The 22,360-nt window shown below is 36.4% G+C and overlaps 1 long non-coding RNA gene across 1 annotated transcript in view; it reads left to right on the top strand.

Annotated features, from left to right (window-relative positions):
* Window positions 1-22,360, top strand: part of LOC134658807 (uncharacterized) — a 104,519-nt gene that overhangs the window by 58,154 nt on the left and 24,005 nt on the right. The gene's annotated exons all lie outside the window — the stretch shown is intronic.

Below are 22,360 nucleotides of genomic sequence, written 5' to 3'. Positions count from 1 at the left end.
TATATTATATTATATGTATATTAGCTTCAATGGGCGGAATCAATAACAAGAAATAATAAAGTTTCGAAGCTAAACTTGCGGTGATTCATTTTCAAGTGAAGTCAGTCGTCAGTAAGATAAGATAAGATAAAATAAGATAAGCTAAGATAAGATATTATTTATTGTATAACTGTATACAAAGATGTTAACATAATACAATTAGGAACCAACAGTCTATCCATCACGGACGTACAATATCTTTCAATATGTCAGCGTCCTGTCTCGGTGGTCAGTAGTCACTTGAGTTTTCATGTACATGTTGATGTAGCGCCACCAGGAGTAGTACATTATGTATGTACTTGATGTCGGAATAAGGGAAACTCCCTTGGAAGGACAGATCGCCACTAGCACTGGGCCTTCAAAAACAATTTAAGAATATGAAATTTTTATAATTGAAACAGATAGAACATAAATGCTTGTGCTAAAAGGACCTCACTCAGCTTGATGTCCCGAAGTGAATCCTAGGACACACAACGTGACGCTGATTTTCAGTGAGGCCTGGTAAAAACTAAAACTAAAACTAAATCTAACTAAGTAGGTGACACAAATATCCAAGAAAACATAACAATAATATACTCGTAAAGTGGGCACAGCATTAAGTTGTCAAAAATAAAACATAAGAATTGATTAATGAACAAGTGAGAAAAAAGAAATCTAAAGAACAGCATAAATTATAAGGCTATTAGTTTTATATATAGGGGAAACTGGGGAGGGTTGATCACCCCTTTTGTTTTTAGCATACATTTTCTTAACTATTTGTAGTATTGAAAAACTTTATAGACCATACGACTCAGAATTTATCTCTTCATTAATAGTTTGAATTAGAACAGATTTGTGCAATAAATTAGATCATTATTTAATGAAAACCCATACTGTTGACTTTTACCATGTGTCCCCTATGTAAGGGAGACTTGTTTACCCCTGGTCGGGAGCCTTGATCCTAGGGGGATCAAGTGACCCTGGTTCTTGGGACACATGGTAAACATATTTTTACCATGTCTCCCCATTCCAGATTTTCATTGATTATATAACTCGGATCGCTATTAGCAATGCATCTATAATTTGTAAAATACACAGCAAACATATATATATTGCATCTTCCATGCTTTGAAGTTGTATTTCCGGTAATCAGATGTCTAAGCCGAAGGGATCAAGTCTTCCAGATTTGGGGACACTTGGTAAAAAGATTTTAAGTGGTAATGTCATATTTCGAGGGTAGTATCTACATTAATTTATTCACTTTATCTACAGAAAATTAATATATGAAGATATCAAACACATATTAATCCATAATCTTATACTTTTAAAAAACAATGTAATCGTATTATCCATAAAACAACATAAAATAGGGAATCAATTTTTGTACCAAAAAAAAAAACAAAAATCTAAGTTATTAACATAAAATTTCTTGTAACAAGCAAATTTTTTTAAAGTTCTTATGAAGGTATTTTTAGCGTCAGATACCTAAAGCAATTTTAGTTTTTTTACCCATCACTGGTCGTTATTGTTTACTATAATAAATAAGTTTAGAAATTTACTGCTCACGTTTCGAGGACGGTGTTTGAGCTGCATAATCCTAAAATCCTTTCTATGGACCGTCGGTTCTATAGTACATAAGGTCGGAAAGCCATTGAAATAGCATTTCATCCATAAAAACAAATATCGCCGGTTGAAAACCAAATATCGTTATAAGTGTTTTTGTCAACCGAGTAACATCCCCTGTGTGTAAAACGTTTAACTTGATAAAAAAGACCAAGTACGGGTAGTTCGTAAAATGTTGATGTCAACTTTAGTCAGTCTTCAAAGGCCACGGGGATAATTCCGTTTTCGGAGTCGGTTGTATAATTAAAAACTGAATTATACGCCATTAAATTCCGTTTTAATAAACAATAATGAGTCAAAAACCTTGAAAGTTTAAATCAGTGTTTCTCTGGTCGTACTTTCGCGGCATGATTTACTAAAGAAAAGAAAATATTTATGATAGCTCTATGAATCATTTTGTAAGTAAATTTATTACAATTTATACTTGATCGCTTTGGGGGTGACATGATCCCGGAATCATATCTCCCCTGAAGAAAAAGACAAAGTCTCCCCATACATAGTAAGATTATAAAACGTGCCGTACTCGAAACATGTGTTCGCGTATATCAATGTAATCCAAGTTAATCATCACTTCAATAAACAACAAATAAAATAAGCACACTCACTAACATCATTTCCATCTCATATTATAAAATAAATCCAGTTAAAGCTTACCGAAAATTGAATATAGTACGCAGAAAATCTTTCCCCGTCCGCCATTTTTGAACCACTGACTTTTCCGATACAGTGCCATGACAGAACGTGAAGTTAGGAAAGAATGAATGAGTGTTACCAGCGCAAAAAATTGTATCTCGTTTGGTTTGATTAAAAATGAAGTTTACCAAGTGTCCCCTAGGGATCGACCCTCCCCACCCTCACCTACCATATTGTATGTGCTTTAGGCGCGCGCGTACGAGTATGTATGTGTGTGCTAATTTCTATTACCCTGTAACCCAGTGCTTCATGTCAGCTTCATGTGTATACCTAAAGCTAATTTCCTGCAAATCCTAGGTACTGTTTTAGTTTCGTTAAAGCTCCGTGTTGCGGATTTCAAAAATTATTACCATTTTAGATTCCAAGATGGGCATACATGTACTTTTTACCAGCCCAGTAACACAATAACAATAACAGTAACACGATAAACACTACGGATTGTTTCTGGAAATAAATACATTCATTTAACATTACATATGCGAATAACTATAAGCATTGCACTGCATAACGAGTGTCTGTGGAGTGGATGTTGAGTGTTATTGCGATATCATACAACGGTCGCGACACCGCTCTCGGACGCTAGACACTGCTGTTGTGAGACCACTGCATCGGAATAATGCTCTTCTTAAGTACAGTTCCCTTACTAGATGGCTTTTGTGTAAGCATCTTGTTGCTGAGCTACCCATATTATTTCGTAGGTCTACTTTAATTAGTGTAAATAATATTAATTTCAGGGTTAAAATTCTTAAAATTATAATGAAAGACGGCAGTCGTACTACTCGAATTTTTAGATATGTTTGAATACTTTTTCATTATAATTAATATTTTTTTATTAGGTTGAATGGTTTGATTGCCTTCTTTCGTCACCAGAAAGTAATAAAAATATTTGAAAGTGAGTTAAAGAAATATCATAAAAGTACCTACTTAATAATGCAACCAGCATTATCAAAGGTATTTAACAGGACTATTACAGGACTTATTAAGGACAAACGTACTTAGTCGCTGTTCGCGAGCCTTCAATAGGCTCATCAGCCTAGGATAGGATCCCAGGATGAGTGGATTAACTCAAGCATATTTCATCTAGGTACACGAGAGTAGGGCACGCGACTAAAAATCTTGGCAATCTTTATGAATACGCTTTATTCTCTGATCAAATAGCGGTTGGGGGGTCATCCGGCTGCCAAGCAGCCACTGAGTCGCCGCCGTCGCCGCGAAGTCGCGTCGCGAAGCGGTTTGTTCACCCCGAAATGTAGGATAACGACGTTTGTTACGAGTGTTACTACCACTCTGCGTCAGCCTTTTAACGTTGTTTTGCAGCAGATAATGTCATTGTGTTTAAAGCAATTGCACGTTTGTGACTAGTTACATTTATGTACAGTCACCTGCAGTAATATGGTACCTACTCTTCAAAGGCCGCAAAAATCTGACACAATCTTATTTGTAGAGCGATAAGAGCGTTGTGGCACGCCCTTATGTTACTCTTCGAAGGCCGCAAAATATGTGTATTTTGCGGCCTTCGAAGAGTAACATATATAATTGCAGGTGACTGTACAATGAAAAACGAGCTGTAGGTAAAAAGCGGTGCCTACTTCTCGGCGGTTACAAACACAGTTTAATAAAATAAATAATAAATAATGTGAGCCTATATAACGTCCCACTGCTGGGCACAGGCCTCCTCTCATGTTGCACGTGGTCGAATGCTGATAGCGACCCTGCGGCACCCCATCTAAAGCGGAGTCGGCACTCGTTGGTGGTTTTAGACGGTAGTCCTCCACTGGTTAGTCCGTCATCCCCCCTGGTTCCCCCGGACCAGGTGGCATGCGTAAACGCATTTCCCCAACGTAAAAAAAAAAAAAAAAAAAAAAAAAAAAAAAAAAAAAAAAAAAAAAAAAGGCCTCCTCTCATGCGCGAGAGGGAGTTTAATAAAATAAAATAAAAAACTATTTATATTAAGTTTAGCTTAGAGGTACTTCGGCATTAATGATTAGCTATTTTAGTATTAGTTTAGCGTTTGTATATTAAAATATGTATAACACCTATAAAATATTTCTATGTTGGTGACCTTGTTGTAGTTATTATTTTACGTTATTATTTTGGTCTTGAAGAAAAATGATTAATTAGTACCCTACAGTTGCTGGTGCTAATAAATATTGATACCTGTTGAATATAGCCGCGGAGTACATCATTTGGCTGCTCAGAGTTCATTTACATAGCAGCTTTTATCCTAAAACAGATTCCCGTCACGTTCACTCCATTAGCTGATTTACAATCGGAAATGGCTAGAGAATAAATGCCGTATTTAAGAGAAAAATTTGATTCCTTCCTTCCATTTCAAGGAACAACAATTTTCTATTATTCATTTTCATTGCAGAGTACATTTATGTTTGTGGGATGATGACAAGGTGCCAGGTGGAATTATGTTTACGTAATAATCCGACAGTATTTTTACATCAAACATAACCTTTAACAGGAGAAATGCCTTTAAAATTATTTAAGACCATACTACATCTTCTAAAAAATACAGTGATGTAGTCCAAAGATGGAAAATACGACTATTCAGCAGTTCAATTTCCCTACCAAACAACCGATTTGAGAACCTCCTTCTATTGAAATTAGCATACGACTGCTAAATGTATTGGAACGGCGAGTCCCACACACCGTGCATAAACGCATTCCCACTCCGTCAAAAAAAAAAGAATTATCTGACTATTGGTAATACATACACTTCCTATTAACCGTACGCCAGTAACGTATTTTTGTGACCAAATTCTCTATATTTTATATGACTCGTATAAGAAGTGTTTTGCAAACATAAATCAAGTAAAGCGATGCTGTATTAGGTATCACAGTACCATTCAACTAAGACTTTCTTTTATATTATCCTTGACATCTTGCGCATAATTCTGAACCTCCGTTCGTAGATACGTTGATTAGCTTTTCATTCGACATTAAATGCCAATATAGCAACTGGTTAGTTTACTATTCAAAGACATGTCTTTACTGAAACTATTGCACCTACCGACACTATAATTAGATCCTTTCAAAATGCAAAACGAACTATGTTGTCCCAAACATTCTAGTCACGTGAAACAGGGCCCACTCAGTTGTTAATTTTCCTGAATGCGTCTCACTTGTGCCGGTAATCGAACTCGAAACTTTATGAGTGTGCTATCAAATACACGTGTCTATGGACGACGGGAGTGGATAGTTCTACAACGAAGTTACCTATACGAGACAATACACATTCTTGATTATGTAGCTTTCACATCGTATATTGAAAGATACAGTCGACACGACTAGTGAAAATGGCGTTGCTTAACCTTTTCGACGCCGTGTCAAACACAAAAGCTGTCACGCGGACGCCACGTCACCCAAGTGTCAAAACTGAAATTGAACTTTATGCATATGCACGTAGGTCTATGTTGCTCTGTGGTCTGTGACCGATTAATCGGTCTTTGGCGTTGAACCTGCGGTGCCGATATATTCGTCATTGGCGTCCAAAAGGTTAACTGATTTAGACCTTCGTTTGACAAAACACATTTCTATTTAAGTTTTAAAAGTTTCAGGACAATCTGTGTAAAAATTTCCTATATTATTTATTTATTTTATTACTATTTTATTTACTTTACATTTATATTTTTAATAATTTTAAGTTAAATGCACACAAAGGTAATTAAAACCCTGAATTAACAATTAGGGTGAAACGCAACCTAGAAACTGTCATAAGATTTTCGGTCATTTGATTACGTTTAGATAAAATGTCATTCAATAGAACTTGCTAACTATGTAAACAAACCGCCATACTAAAATTGACACTAAATGTCAATTTACTAGTAACTTTTGTTTACATTGTTAGCAAGTTCTATTGAATGACACTTTACATACTAACATGATAAGTACAAATACGAATACGAAATGCGAATGTGTCTTGCGTTCAGCCAGCCTATTATGGATAGCTTTATCCATCTTTATCCACGTGATAAAATAACTGTCACTGTTTAACACCGTGGGAAAGAAAGTGACGGACACCGTTTTATCACGCTGTCACGTAGACAAGAACGACCATCATATCCGTACAGGTGCTTAGAATAAATAGAAGAATTGTATTCGCATAAAGTTAGATGGGTCAAGGAGGACAAGTGCCGTTACCCTTACTTGCTTCTTGTAATTCTAGCTAACAAATAAAGTGCCCTTACACCTAATCAAACTCAGAATTTATACACCAATAAATTATTAGTAAAAATAAATAAACTCACACTAGGTACATAATTATTATATATATGTTATGTATGTTCATATATATATATATTGAATTTGTATACAGGGTGACATTTGAGTCGTGATCAGTAATATGTTTTTCTAACTCCATAAACAACGAGCAATGTAATGCCCCTACTCTTACTAAAATCAGACAAGATTTTTTTTTATTTTTGTTTATTTTTTGTCATTTATTTTACTTTTATAAGTGGATTTAGGATATTACAACGGCTTATTAAGATATTTAAATTAGTAAATTGAATCGCCTCTTTGAATCGGAACTGTCATTGACATGAATTTTGTCATTTGTCCCAGTTAGAAATAAAATTTACTTAATTTTTCATTTGAAATATCTTACAAAGCTGTTTAAATACCACGTTGCCACTTGTAAAAGTAAAATAAATGACAAAAATAAACAAAAAAAAAAATCTTGTCTGATTTTAATAAGAGTAGGGGCATTAAAATGCTCGTTGTTTATGGAGTTAGAAAAACATATTACTGATCACCACTCAAATGTCACCCTGTATATGTAGGTAATAGGCACATATTTAAAATGTATACATATTTGTGTAAGTATAGTATCATAGTAATCTCGTGTCTGTTTTCATATCCACTATTTACAATCCTGCACCAAACAAACTGTCTCTGTTTAGCCCAATGGTTGACTGGTAGAGAATGCCTCAAGGCATTAAGTCCGCCATTTGTACTCTTTTTGTGTAAATTTGTGCAATAAAGTTTAAATAAATAAATTTAAAAAAATAACATTAATTAGATGACGGCAGTTTAATGTCATCTAATTACGTTCTTCATTTTGTACCATCAGCCGTAAAATTTCATGACAAATTTATCAATGAATTGATTTATAATTTCTCCATGCGATTTCGCAGCTCACTGTACATGCGTAGTGGGTATTCATATCACAAATTTAATTAGCGAGGGTTTATTTGTGGTTAATTATTTTAGCATTTTAAAGGCTAAAATAGGAAACCGGCAATAACGCAGGGTTTCGCACCTTTATACAATATCATGAGATACTTCTCGCTGACAAACCCCCAGAAAAAAGTGTTTGTTGTATGGGAGGCAGAGGGCCCTTATTAACCTTCACCTTAGCAGTAGTGTCTTCTAAACACACCGGGACTTTTGAGGTCAAAGTATCAATTTCTGTAATCAAATGAATACCTAACCAGGCTTACTCTGCGCATACTTTAACGTAACAAAGCGTGGGAGTGGAATAATAAACGTCATTGTTTCATAGAAATTTGACATTTATGTCCACTTTTCCACTCTATCTACTCGTAGTACTAGTCTTTACCAGGTTTCGTTCTAGGCTGGATGTGAGGGTTTTTTGAAAATCTGATACCGGTCTAGCGTAGTGAGAAGTTATAAAAACTTTTTCCATCGTGATTTGAATTTATCACACTTTAATTATAAGCACCGATTCGTCCCGATAAAATATCATGAATTGTCTGCTTCGGCAACCGTATTGTGATTTTCGAAACTATTTCATGAAATCCTGAAATGGATCGAAATGAGACGAGACGGCTTAGTAATAAGTAATTCTACGTATAGTTGCTGGAACTTTCGTCTACTTAGTTTCCATGATGGAAACTGGAAATTCCATCCTGTATGAAAGTTGGTAAATCAGCAAGAAAATGCAGATTGAAGGAAAGCTATTTCCAACAAAACGCTCCGCATCGGCTCAGAAATTGGTTCCTCTTTTCGCTTCACTGCCCGAAGAAAGTTGCTGCGCTACAACCTATTTTTATTATTTCGTTCCTGTTTCTGTTGTCTGATAGATGTTTGATTTTAATCTCCGGTACAATTTTATTGAGATATGCCACGAGGAAAAACGGCTTGTTCTAGAAGTATGGGCAGCTTTCCGGGTCTTCTACATAATAAGTATATGGATGAAACATTTGTGATTTGTCTATTCTATAGTTCAAGATTACTACATTAGTATAATATTACACATACCTAGACCTGCAATGGTGTAGTTCTTGTGTCATTTATTTAACTACTTAGTTACAATATTAAAAACCGGCCAAGTGCGAGTCGAACTCGCCACCGAGGGTTCCGTAAAAATTGAACTTTTTTAAATTTAAATTTTTGTTTTTTACAAATTTATAGATTTCAAATTTTTCCTTGTACTTGTAGTGTAAGACCATATTACTTCCCAAATTTCATAGTTCTAGGTCAACGGGAAATACCTTATACATTTTGATTCTCGAAGAGTGTCCAAATAAACGTTTTTTGCGGCTTAAACGGCCGTATATTTTTTTACGTTACCTTAGAAGTTTTATTTTTTCACGGATTCAAGGGGCTGTAGACTCAGGTCTACAGCCCCTTGAATCCGGGTTTTATACTCAGGTATATGGTTTTAATTTCAACTCTGTACCTCCACGAGTTTCCGAGATAAAGGGTCGTCAGACGCACGGACAATAGAAGTGATTGTAGGGTTCAATTTTTTCCTTTTGAGGTACGGAACCCTAAAAACAGAAGGAAAACAGGTTTTCTCCTTCTTGGAATCTACGTGAATAAACATCTCAGTCCCCAACCATCAAATATCGTGTTGTGCGAAGTCAAAGTAACAACCCTAGCGGAAAAGTTAATAAGAAAAAACCGGGTCGTTCGAAAGACTTCCGCGGCTTTAAAAGTATATGACAAAAAACGGAATGACCCGTTCGAAACGTCAAAATTGATTTCGATTTATTTTATTTAATTTAGTGGGTATGATTTCTGTTTTTATATTTTTATGTTTGTAAATATGTACTTAATAAATATAGTGTGTCAAAGGACTGTCTACATAGACAGAGAGGGTCATACTATCTTTGTCTTACACTAGTACTAGCACCCAAAGGAAAAGGATGAGTATAGTTTTTTTGTTCCTATTTACTGCCAAATTGGTTTGACCATCTATACGTCCGCATAAAAGTAAACTAAGTGCACGCGATAAAATCCCGTTTTCGAATAAATCTTATTACTTAAGTAAACTAACTTGTTGGCTTTAATTTAGACCTTCTTTCGGTAAAATTGTGAAGTGAATAATGAGTAGGTAGATATCTATTTAACTATTATATTGCATAAAGTAAAAAAAGAAAACTTGAGCTGTTTCCTCTTATATAATATAGAAAACTTTGCTTCCGCTGATCCTAATCTATATAATATATGTACTAGCTCTTTTTCATCGAAGTTAAAGTGTGTTTAAATGAGTCAATTTCTTAACCAACTTATCGGTGTCAGGTCACCAAATCACAATCTGACGGTCTAGCATGAGTTGCGTTCTCGCGTGCGACTCCATACTAATACTATTGCTTATTCTGTGTCCATACATCAAGCGCGACTTCAAGTATGGACTCGCGCGCGAGAACGCAATTTATGCTAGACCACCTGCTAGCCTCACTTAAGGAGAAGTTACAATTATATGCTCTTTGATTCGTACGAGTAGGTATGATATTGATAAGATATTTACCATGTATACGCATACCTTTATGGATATAAGTACATATTATACAATACATGTATGGATTTTATGCGATTGAACAGGGAAACGCTAGTAAAATATTAAGCAGCCCGAATTTATTCATGTGTTTTGCTTAAAAGGAGAATGAAAAATAAAATTGTCCCAACTCAATTTCGTTGTCCTCTTGAACAGACGAAAACCTTATCTCTCTGCCTTTATTATTTTCCAAGTCCGTCCGCAATATTATGCGAGACGGCACGGCAGATGGATCAGAAAACATAAATCTGACGTCTAAACATGTTTGCGATGAAAACGCTTACTCTTAGAGGATTTTTCTGGGTCTCCCCGCATTAATATTACCGGTTTTCCTGTCGTTTTAGCACTCATTACACTAAGTGATATCGACTGTAATCTGTCGTGTAATTAATGTCTACGTCTCGTCTAACAAAGTGATAATGGAATTAAACGAAAAGCAAAATTTCTGTGATTTCCTAATATTATTGACTAGGTATACCATAACAATTTTAGTAAGCAGGTACATAAAAAGCTCAAATGAATATAATATACGGGTATAACATCCCACGATTTGCCAGTACAGTATGCGATCTCACCCAGGCAGCTCTTCGGATCGTAGAACGCTGGTGTAGAGAATTTGACCTATCAGTTAACCCCACCAAAACAGAAATGGTAATGTTCACCAATAAAAGGGCACTCGGCAACTTTACCAGACCAACACTCTTCCAGACTGAGCTACAGCTGACCGATGAAGTTAAGTACTTAGGGCTAACTCTCGACAGTAAACTCAACTGGAACAATCACATCAACAGACGCATAGACAAGGCGGGAGTAGTCTTTTGGCAGTGCAGAAGGATGATTGGTAAGAGGTGGGGACTCAACCCGAAAATTACCCTTTGGCTCTATAAGACTATAATCCGCCCCCTACTCTGCTACGGTGCTTTGGTTTGGTGGCCAAGAACAAACCTAGGCAACGTACGTGACAAGCTACAAAGACTCCAGAGGCTCGCATGCGCGGCCACCACTGGCTGCACGAGGTCCACTCCGACTGCAGCCATGGAGGTCATGCTAAACCTTCCACCGCTGCACCTACACATACAACAAGAGGCCAGTCTCTCAGCGGTAAGGTTGCGAACCCTCAATATATGGTCTAACATCACAGGAGCTCTTCACACAACATGCCTGGAAAAGGTATACAACGAATTTCCAGTGCTCACGGCAGGCACGGATCGAATTCACAAACAAGCCATCTTCGACAAAAGGTACAAAATACAATTATATGAGGACGACAACTACGAAGGACTCAATCCCCGGGAGCTGAGAATCTTCACTGATGGGTCCAAAACAGACAGCGGATCGGGCTCTGGAACCTTTTCAGAAGACCTGAACATGTCAATCACCACTCCGCTAGGATCCCATAGCTCGGTATTCCAAGCTGAGTGCATGGGTATCATAAACGCGGCGGCTGCCATCACTGCAAGGAAGGTAGTAGGATCCTCCATCCGCATACTCTCCGACAGTAGAGCAGTCTTAATGGCCCTAAAAAGCCATATAGTTACATCCAAACTCATACACGAATGCCACGAACGACTAATGGAGGTATGTCAGAACAACAAGATCACCTTACAATGGATCAAGGGACACAGTGGATCCCGAGGTAACGATGCTGCGGACGAGCTTGCCAGACAAGGATCGGGTGCGGGGGCGATTGGCCCGGAACCGACTCTCCCGATACCGTTTAGCAAGGTACGCTCAATGCTGCTGGCACGCACAGGGAAACTACACACAGAACACTGGCTAAACCAGACTGGATGCAGACAGGCCAAACAAGCCATGCCTAGCATCAACGGTAAGCTCACAAGGGCACTCCTTCAACTAGGAAAAGTCCGTCTGAGTATGGTAACCAGTGTCATAACAGGTCATGGACTTTTTAACAAACATCTTTTTATAACAGGTGTCACAGACAGTCCCCTATGCCGTGGATGCATGGAGAAGGAAGAAACAGCCTCTCACGTGGTGCTGGAATGCAGCGGAGTGGCCCCATACAGGGCAAAACATCTCGGATCCCCGAGAGATCTCCCCGAGGTCCTACTCAACATCAAAGGTTTGATAGGATTCCTCGAGGAGCTGGGCTGGCAGGACTAGCCCCTATCACGCAAAATAGGCGCAGGACGTCGAGTTGCGGAAAATCGCCCGTACTACAATACAATACAATACAACATCCCACGACTGTAAAGGGTATTTTGCACTTTGTCAAACGGTGCGTATCGTTACTTAACCTCCCCCAGAACCCATTTCGGGCGCATTTTATTTTGCTCCGAAAAACTTTAAAAAGGAACTGAACAACTCATGCATTCATTTTATCACCTCCCCTTACGTATTTATTAGCTCTCATGCTCATAACGGCAGTTCTCACTCTGGGGGCTCTGTCAAACTGTCAGCATTCCTTACGTGCACCGCGCATAGTTCGCCCATGTCCGCCGCGCCGCGCATCGCGCCGCGTCGCCGGCGTTCGACCAATCCTACGATATAATTTGCAAAAAATATTTACCTCCAACATTAAGCATAGAGATATTGTCCTTAAACTCTAGATTGTTGTTAGATTCCCGAGTTTTTTGCTCAGGGTTAATATGGGACAACCCACTGTATCTTTAAATAGACACCTACTGATTTTATACCATAAAATGTACTGTGATAATTGATTGACTGATTTTCATTGATGGTATCAATCGATCAGGTTTGTTTTTTGTATCAAATGTCTATATGGGACCCATTGCAATAAAGGAACACAAAAGGCAGAAATTATACTAGTCGAAGTCTGACAGTCGCACTTCACTCGCGAAACGCCCCTCACAAAAGGATAAGTGCACGTGACGTCAAGGTCACTGGGATCTCAGTCTTGTAGTATGGACAAAACAAGAAAATTGCGTTTTTGTCCGTAAAATATTGCGTTTATGTATAGAGTTGCTATACACTATTTTATTGGATAAAATGTAAGGAATCGAATGGTACCCTTACTTTTATCGTTTTTGGAAGTTAAAAAAAACTTAAATTTTGTAACTTTCAGGTCCTATATTTTTGTAAAATTTCCGTATTTTATTTTAATATCCACATTATTGTGATAAATTGCTCATTTGCTATCTATTTTACTAGATTTTGTTATAAAATTCAACACGTGTCATCATCCCTATTCGTAGAAAAATATAATAAACTCAATATGATTATTAACTTGCATATTATGTATATCATTGTTATTACTTCTTTCCGATCGAAAATTTGGATAACCAGTCTGTTAGAAGGCCAATGTATATAGGGTGCCATTTGAGTCGTGATCAGTAATATGTTTTTCTAACTCCATAAACAACGAGCAATTTAATGCCCCTACTGTTACTAAAATCAGACAAGATTTTTTTTTATTTTTTTGTTTATTTTTTGTCATTTATTTTACTTTTACAAGTGGCAATGTGGTATTTAAACAGCTTTGTAAGATATATCAAATGAAAAATTAAGTAAATTTTATTTCTAACTGGGACAAATGACAAAATTGATGTCAATGACAGTTCCGATTCAAAGAGGCGATTCAATTTACTAATTTAAATATCTTAATAAGCCGTTGTAATATCCTAAATCCACTTATAAAAGTAAAATAAATGACAAAAAATAAAAAAAATCTTGTCTGATTTTAGTAAGAGTGGGGGCATTAAATTGCTCGTTGTTTATGGAGTTAGAAAAACATATTACTGATCACGACTCAAATGGCACCCTGTATAATATAACTAATATAAGACTGAAATTCTCCATTAGTCTAAATACATAACAATACTCGTACCAATTTAATTTCTTCAAGAGCAGTAATGCAAATCAGCGGGTAAAGATACGAAGCACTGGGGGAGAATCGCATTTTTTGCACTAAATCCAAACAACGCAGAACACGCAGTTAGTGTCCGTGACGAGCGGGAATGAATGACGTCGCATTTTTCTCGCTAACTCCCGTCGCGTCGCCTCCGCAATAAACAATTCACGAAGCCAGAATGCTCACCGCTAGTTGAAAGTGGGTTTGCCTAAAATTGTCTAGGATGGTATATTTTTGAATGCTTTTTACGTGGAAATTTATTCAAATATAAATGATTATTTTGAATAGTATCAGCATTCAAATCATAATACTCGTCTACCTATATGCAAAAATTTATAAATATTATGGCAACAGTCCTACACAAATTGACCTTAGTACCCACAGTAAGGCTTGAATTAAGATATTTTACATTATGCTTTTTTGGGGGCCGTTTCTGATTTAACAATTTGATAAGGTTTTCACCTTGTTGTAATACGACATTGAGTCGCACTAATATAAAAATCGTCGCTACTTTTAAACGACAAAATTGCAGCAGAAATTTTAATTTTCTTAATAGATACGAGAATAGACATTATTCGGTTTCAACTTGAACAACTTCATGTCAAACACAAACTTTTTTCTACTGACGACGTACTCGTATACACTTATGGACAAATTTAGAAGATAGCAAAAAAAATAGACTAATTTTGAAATTACTTTAGGTGCTGTAATTCAGTAACTAAACCTTGCGTTTCTCTAAATTAGTCCATGAGAATATTATGTGAATAAACACTTAATAAAATACCTTAATTCTAAAAAAACTTCATAACCTGTTATTTATTACAATTAGAATAAGCCTTTAGTTTTACTACGTGCGAAATGCATCAGGCGGAGAGGACGGTGTGATACCATAATTGTAAAAATTATAAGCATTTTGGGTCTATCCCCCAGAAAAATGGCATTTTTTGCGCGCAAGATTGGTTCGGTTCGTTTCGAGGGCCGAAGAAATAGGAAGGGAGTCGGCATTCCCTTTCACAGCTCGCGGCGAGATTTAAGGGGTTATTTTCGTTTCCTCGTGCCTCGGCATGAGCTTCGCAATGTGTAAAATCATCCAAAATTGCTATTTAATTCAAAATAAAATAGATATAAAAGTATTCCCTCTTATCTATTTTCAATAATATTATTTTACTTAGAATAAATACGCGTTAGTAAATTATAAATTTACTCAAAAAAAAAATAACTATTATAACATACGGAATTCAATGGTTTAAAACAAACAGCTTCATCCTAGTTATTTAGCCGTTTTTCTGCTGCTTTCGGATCGGACCGGTGCGGTTGCCGGAAGCGGTGAACATTTCCATTTTTCCTTTAATATAAAAATTTGTTATCAGTCACAGACGTTTCTGCTTGATAAGAATTTGTTTAGTGGGTTCTTTAATATAAATATTTCCACGGATGTCGTGCTCGAGCTGTACGTATGAATGTCTTATTCCTATGGGTAGTCAGTCATTTACGAAGGTTGCGTTTTGAATATGTATTAATTCAGTGTTTTGAATAGTAAAAGCAGTGCATTCAATCAAGTTAATGGCAGTCAGACATAGTTCATCCAGAGTATGCTCTTTGAGTATGAGACCGCGCTTCAAGCGTTTTCCACCGCTTATCTAAATTCACAAACATTTACGGTCCTAAACAACGAGTTGTATATATCTATTTAGCTTATCTACAGTTGTGTGTAGGTATATGAGGCCACTTTACTTCTATTTTGTATATCCCATTAACATAATATTATACCTAAAGACGGGCCTTACAGGCACTAAGAATGGTGCTAGTTCAGCGGTGTAACTCACGAATGCGAGCCAATCGTGCAGTCTAAAGCAACTAGTTGCGACCATCGCGCGCGTGATGCGAACTCTGCAACCAATCGCGTTGTGGCGTTAGACTGCAGGATTGGCTCAAAGTCGTATGCGTGACACCACTGTACTGGCCTATTCTTATCGCCCGAAAGGCCCTACTTTAGATATATGTCAATGGTACACCCGTATTTCAAAGATTTCGATTAAACATGTTTCACAAATGTATACATTTTTCAAAGAAGATGTAGACCTACCTATATAAAACCGTAAAAGACTAAAAGAAATGAATAATTTATAAAAAAAAAGGTTTGTAAATTTGCGATTCCTCTCACAAAGTAGCTTGTTTGCTCGTGAAAACGAGTAAAGTGTATCAAATGAAGGCGGTCAGTGCTCGCTGCCGTTGGCCGCCATCCAGTACATTGATTTAAATTTGTAAAAGTAGGTACCCTGAGTACACTCTCCGAATTATCAACTAAATTTTGATACAGGTTTGTCGTACATACATTTATTAGGTATTTAAAAACCTGCAATTAATAATTAGAATAGCAAGATTATATTTATGAATTTTTGTAGGTAAGTAAATATAACGATGTGTTCATTACTTAATGTGCAAGCTACGTTTGGTGTACGTACCACGTCATAAATGAAGCCAGGTATTCACACCTCTTCTTTCTCTAATGATGTTGAACGATGCGACGCTGTCTGCATAGATAGTAAAGGCCATCATGTCCGTTATTAAAAAAAAGCCGGCTTCCTATTCATGGCTCACCGTGGTGTAAAAGCATCCTCTTAGTTATTCAAACAGTTTTGTATAGGCGGTTCGACTTGGCGTCATTGAAGCGGCCTGGGTAAATTGTCAACAGTAATAGCAACTCATAAGTGTTCACGTCAGGCCTTGTTTAATTGTGCAAGAATTGCTTTATTCTATAAATTATCACAAATGAGTACCTATTTACCAGAAAAAAATTGCAAACCTCTTGTAACCGATCTTAACTTTTTCTAGTTTCCACAACGTTATGCGTACGAGTTTACAAATTAAAAAGTTCATCCTAAAACGTGACGAAATTAAACAAATAAAGCGAAGATTCGTTTTTTTATGATAGGATCCAAAATTGTAACTATTCTGAGGGAGATAAACCAAAAATTAATGCACATCTAAACATTTAGATTTACATATTTATTTCATAATATGAAATTACAATATAAATTATATTTAAATAATCAATTAATATATTAACGTTTTGATCTTTATGCCCAGTGATAAATATTGCACTTCGGTTATTTCGGGGCTTTCGCAGAGCGTTGTCGCACAATACCTCTGTGACGGTTGTCATATGATGTCATATTGACATTTTATATATCATCGATTTAACGTCAACTAATCAAGTCAGTCAGTCCAAGTGCAGTATTCATTTGATATGAAAGGACACTTAACAAATACGTATATTACGTACGCGGCACAGCATATTATACGATGATTGATGGCTGAACGGTCTCCAGTGTTCGGCAATCGTCCTAAATAAGTAATTGTCTCTTTCATGACCGATGTGCAATATTTATCGCCCGGTACTATCCATAGTATCCATTAGTATGATAAGTAATAATGTCTCGGATGCATGTTAGCTAGTTACTGTTTGTTTGTATATTCAAACTTGTATTTGCAAAAAACACATTGGTAAATCGTTAATTTTTTTTTGACTGCTTAAAGAATTTATGCGTGAATTTAAATTAAACAGAAATGAATCGATAGTAAATATGAATGTGAAAATTCCAGATTAAATACGTTTCTCTTACTCTTAATATCCGTGCATCAATTTAATAAAAGCGGAATGCATATCGAAGTGAGTCGCGGAATGGATAGGATTGTGACTTCCTGCTTCCGATGGTTGTTTTTTTCGAGCGGCAGCAATAAGCCCTCTACTACTTTCTCGTACTAAAAATATTCATAAAACAGCTTCTTTGCGCTTTGTTTGTCTCATTGTTTGGTATAAAACGCAATTGTTAAAAAAAGCGACCAAGAGCATGTCGGACCATGCTCAGTGTAAGGGTTCCGTAATTACCCGTCCGTCCTTTTTGCAGAAACTCAAAAACGGCTCAAACGATCATGTTCGCTCTAGTTTTCCTTGAAATGTTCGCCATAGTTTTCCTTGAACGTCTGTACTAAGTTTTACTTTAATGGTTTTTAGGGTTCCGTAGCCAAATGGCAAAAAACGGAACCCTTATAGATTCGTCATGTCTGTCTGTCCGTCTGTCTGTCCGTCTGTCTGTCCGTCCGTATGTCACAGCCACTTTTCTCCGAAACTATAAGAACTATACTGTTGAAACTTGGTAAGTAGATGTATTCTGTGAACCGCATTAAGATTTTCACACAAAAATAGAAAAAAAAAACAATACATTTTTGGGGTTCCCCATACTTCGAACTGAAACTCAAAAATTTTTTTTTCATTAAACCCATACGTGTGGGGTATCTATGGATAGGTCTTCAAAAATGATATTGAGGTTTCTAATATCATTTTTTTCTAAACTGAATAGTTTGCGCGAGAGACACTTCCAAAGTGGTAAAATGTGTGTCCCCCCCCCCCCGTAACTTCTAAAATAAGAGAATGATAAAACTAAAAAAAATATATGATGTACCATGTAAACTTCCACCGAAAATTGGTTTGAACGAGATCTAGTAAGTAGTTTTTTTTTTATACGTCTTAAATCGCCTAAATACGGAACCCTTCATGGGCGAGTCCGACTCGCACTTGGCCGCTTTTTTTTTTATATTTTTGGATCCAATTATGGTTATTTTCCCGTTTCAGGTCGGTTATTTTCTAAAATTTTTAATTTACCAATATATTGTCCGTCAAAACCTCTATTCATTCTGAAAGATCTATGCAACGACACCCGACACTATTAGGTAGAACCAAAAAAAACGCACTTTACGGGGTACCTTTAATTTACCAAAAAATGATACCTGGAAACCCTTTTCATTCTGAAAAACCTATCCGATCCGTCCTATAGACCGAAACACTATAGGGTAGAAGCGAAAAAAAATTACCGATTTGCAAGACCGAAGTGAACCGAAGTGTTCCGTGAACAACGGTTTGTACGGAACACTAAAAATCATCCCTACCTTACGTGTAGTTACGTGGAAATATTCACTGTCCTCGAGTGAAGTCTCGGCAGCTTAGTTGGAAGGGCGATGGGCTTGTGATCCAGATTCGCAAATTCAAGCCTCGCCCGAGACCGTGAATTTATCCACTTTTAATTTATTTCTAAGCGGCAACGTTTGCAGACGTGTCTGCTTAATATGAAATGAATGAATGATAATGCTGTACCTAATCTAAGTTAACACCTGTAATACCATGGATTGCGATTAAATGATTATGATTATGATTAGACTATAAGAACTGGAAAACCAGAACGCCAATCAATACTGCCCAAGCAGCCTTCACAAACAATCTTCCGATAATAATAACTAATATCACGGGAATGGATACACTTAATCGCTTCGCTCATGCCTGCGTCCGGTCGAGGAAAATAATTGGACTTCCGAGAGTATATAAACAAAAAAACGATTTTTTATCTCATTAATGTATTGTACTATGTACATATTATGACACGTATTATATTTTGTGGCAGTACTGAAACTATATGCACATATGTTTGTTTGGGCCTTTTACCCCGAGCGAAAAAAACGGCAGAATATTCACCAGTAAAAACTTATTTCTTACAAAAATTGGCAACATCAAGAAAGGTCATGTACTTTAAATATACACATAGTACTTGGTTTTGATATATAAAAAATATATTTTTTATAACAGGCCTTTGATACCGTCTGCACTCCTTCAACTAGAAATGTCACTTTTGACACTGACAGATAAGATCCATAACTAATCCAATCTATAACCTGTTATTAAAATCAGAATACGCCTGTAGGTCTGCTACGAGTTACCTTACTTCTAATGAATGCTTACAGTAATAAGGTATTTCTAGTTGTTGTTGTGTTGTAGTGTGTTGGTTTCTCATGCAAAATTCTACAACATGCCACTGAACAGTGTGAGCTGTAGATAACTAAACGTCATGTATGCACATTAGTGCGATTTCTCAGCTATGACAGCGATTTAAAACTGAGAGCTTGTTTATAAAACCCGTTTATTATAGAAGCAAACAATGAAATCAAGTGGCCGGCTGGCTGGATATCTGACACGGAACTAATTCCCACTATATTTTAATCCGGAAAATACAAAGGAGCCCAATTTGCATAAACCTCGACTGTTTGTTTCATGCCAGAGCTATATCCGCTTTACTGGGGACTGAATTCTGTACGCAATTTATCTGTTTGCAACACGCGGTAGAGCACTCTTTTGATAGCACTTTTTGCTATCACGAAACGGTAGGCTTAACAGAGTTCTATTCAGGCCAACCATCGTAGAACCGTTATTGCCTCATTTTTTTTTGATAGAAATATTATAAACATTTATATAAATAGATAAAACTGATAAACATTTTTTTACAGTTACATATTTAATTTATGTTATAATACTTAATAACTTATACTTTAATCAAGAAACTCCAATGAGATACTCGTTACAGGTACTCGTACCTACTACGCCTACCTACCTAATCACTAGTGGCAGGATTAAAAAAAACCGGCCAAGTGCGAGTCTGACTCGCGCACGGAGGGTTCCGCACCATCAACAAAAAATAGAGCAAAACAAGCAAAAAAAAACATTTTTATTCAGTTTTAGTATTTTTTGTTATAGCGGCAACAGAAATACATCATCTGTGAAAATTTCAACTGTAGCTAGCTATCTTTGTTCGTGAGATACAGCCTGGTGACAGTGGTGACAGACGGACAGACGGACGGACGGACGGACGGACGGACGGACGGACGGACGGACAGCGGAGTCTTAGTAATAGGGTCCCGTTTTTACCCTTTGGGTACGGAACCCTAAAAAGCATAAATAAATACATTAAATAAAACAAAATCATGATAAAAATAGCTTCAGTAGGTACAAACAAAATGAGTACGAATAAAAATGGTAGGATTCAAATCAAAAACTTCTACAATATTTTAGAACATGTATCGTTGTCATTTAACACGCGATATAAGAGTTGTTTGGACGTGAGGAATCCCGAGGCGTTTGTGAATATTCATGTTCCTCGACAAACTTCGTGAAACTTGAACGAAAACTTTTCATACCTACTTGTTTTGTTGTGTCATCTGCAACTACGGCTATGATAACCATTTCAAAAATACAAGGAGTTTTTTTTAAGTTATGTATGTTTGATTTTTGTTGTTGATATATTTAATGAGTACTAATAATATACCTATATTAATAAATTTTAAAAATTCGGAGACTGACACTTTGTAACGGAAACGATTTGAGGAAGAAACTTGAAACTTTGTAAAAATAGACTAATAACATGCCTATTCGAACGTACACTGATATCAGAATGATATAGGTATGAAAGATGTTAGTTATCGTGCGTCCCGCTCGCGCCAATACATGTACTAACGAAATTCACGATATCTCAATGACATGATTTAGATGTCATTCTAATATCAATGTACGTGCGAATATTGGCCTGAATAATATTGGTAAAGCAGATTTTTTTTAAAGATAATAAATAATTTTATCGTTTTTGACATGTACCTACGCTTACACCGTATTAAACAATCTTACCTACTTACTTAAAATACGGGATGTATAATATAATAGGTATTAAAGGATAGAATATCTGGGTGACCGAGCTTCGCTCGGAAAACATATAAAAACTCGAAAATGCGCGTTTTCCCAGAGATAAGACCTAGCTAAATCGATTTCTCGCCCCCGAAAACCCCCATATACCAAATTTCATCGAAATTGTTAGAGCCGTTTCCGAGATCCCCGAAATATATATATATATATAAATAAACAAGAATTGCTCGTTTAAAGGTATTAGATAGATTAGATATATAGATATAAAAAGGGGTTGAAAGTTTCTATCGAGTTCGAAAAAAAACAATTTAAGGACATGAACGAATGAAAGTTATTTTAGCTTATTTGACAATTGTTGAAATTTGCAGAAAAATATTGTGACAAACAGATGTCTAATTGTTAACCCCTTGAACGCCACGCCACGACTATTGTATATACCCAACATCATCATCATCAACATCATACCCAACATCCATAGTACACTTTATTTGAAGGTTAATACTAAACAGTAGGTGACCATGCATGTATATGTACGTCTGTGGACATCTTTGACGGTCATTGGGCGGATTTTTGGGTCAGTAGGGGACATTGGGTGGCCGCATTGCTGTCGCGATTATAGAACGTTAAATCCGTCACTCATTCTATCATGGAAATTGACATTGATATCGATACCCTTTCCCAATACTATAGCTTTATTTGCATTTGTGTAATTTGTTAAATTAATTTAACTTTACCACAACTAGTGCTTTATTAATGAACAAAAGTGATTTTCAATCAATTATGTCCTTCTTTTTTTAATAACGCCGTAAGTATCACTTGATTATTCAAACGTTTGCAAATGTTACCAACAGTACTTGTTAAGATTTGACGCTATTTTATTCGTGTTCCGCACACTTGCAGCACTTTTAAAATAATCTTC

This window comes from Cydia amplana, chromosome 2, assembly GCF_948474715.1.
Source record: "Cydia amplana chromosome 2, ilCydAmpl1.1, whole genome shotgun sequence".
NCBI lineage: Eukaryota > Metazoa > Arthropoda > Insecta > Lepidoptera > Tortricidae > Cydia > Cydia amplana.
The sequence above is the reverse complement of the archived record's forward strand: the minus strand, read 5'-3'. Positions and strand labels throughout refer to the sequence as shown.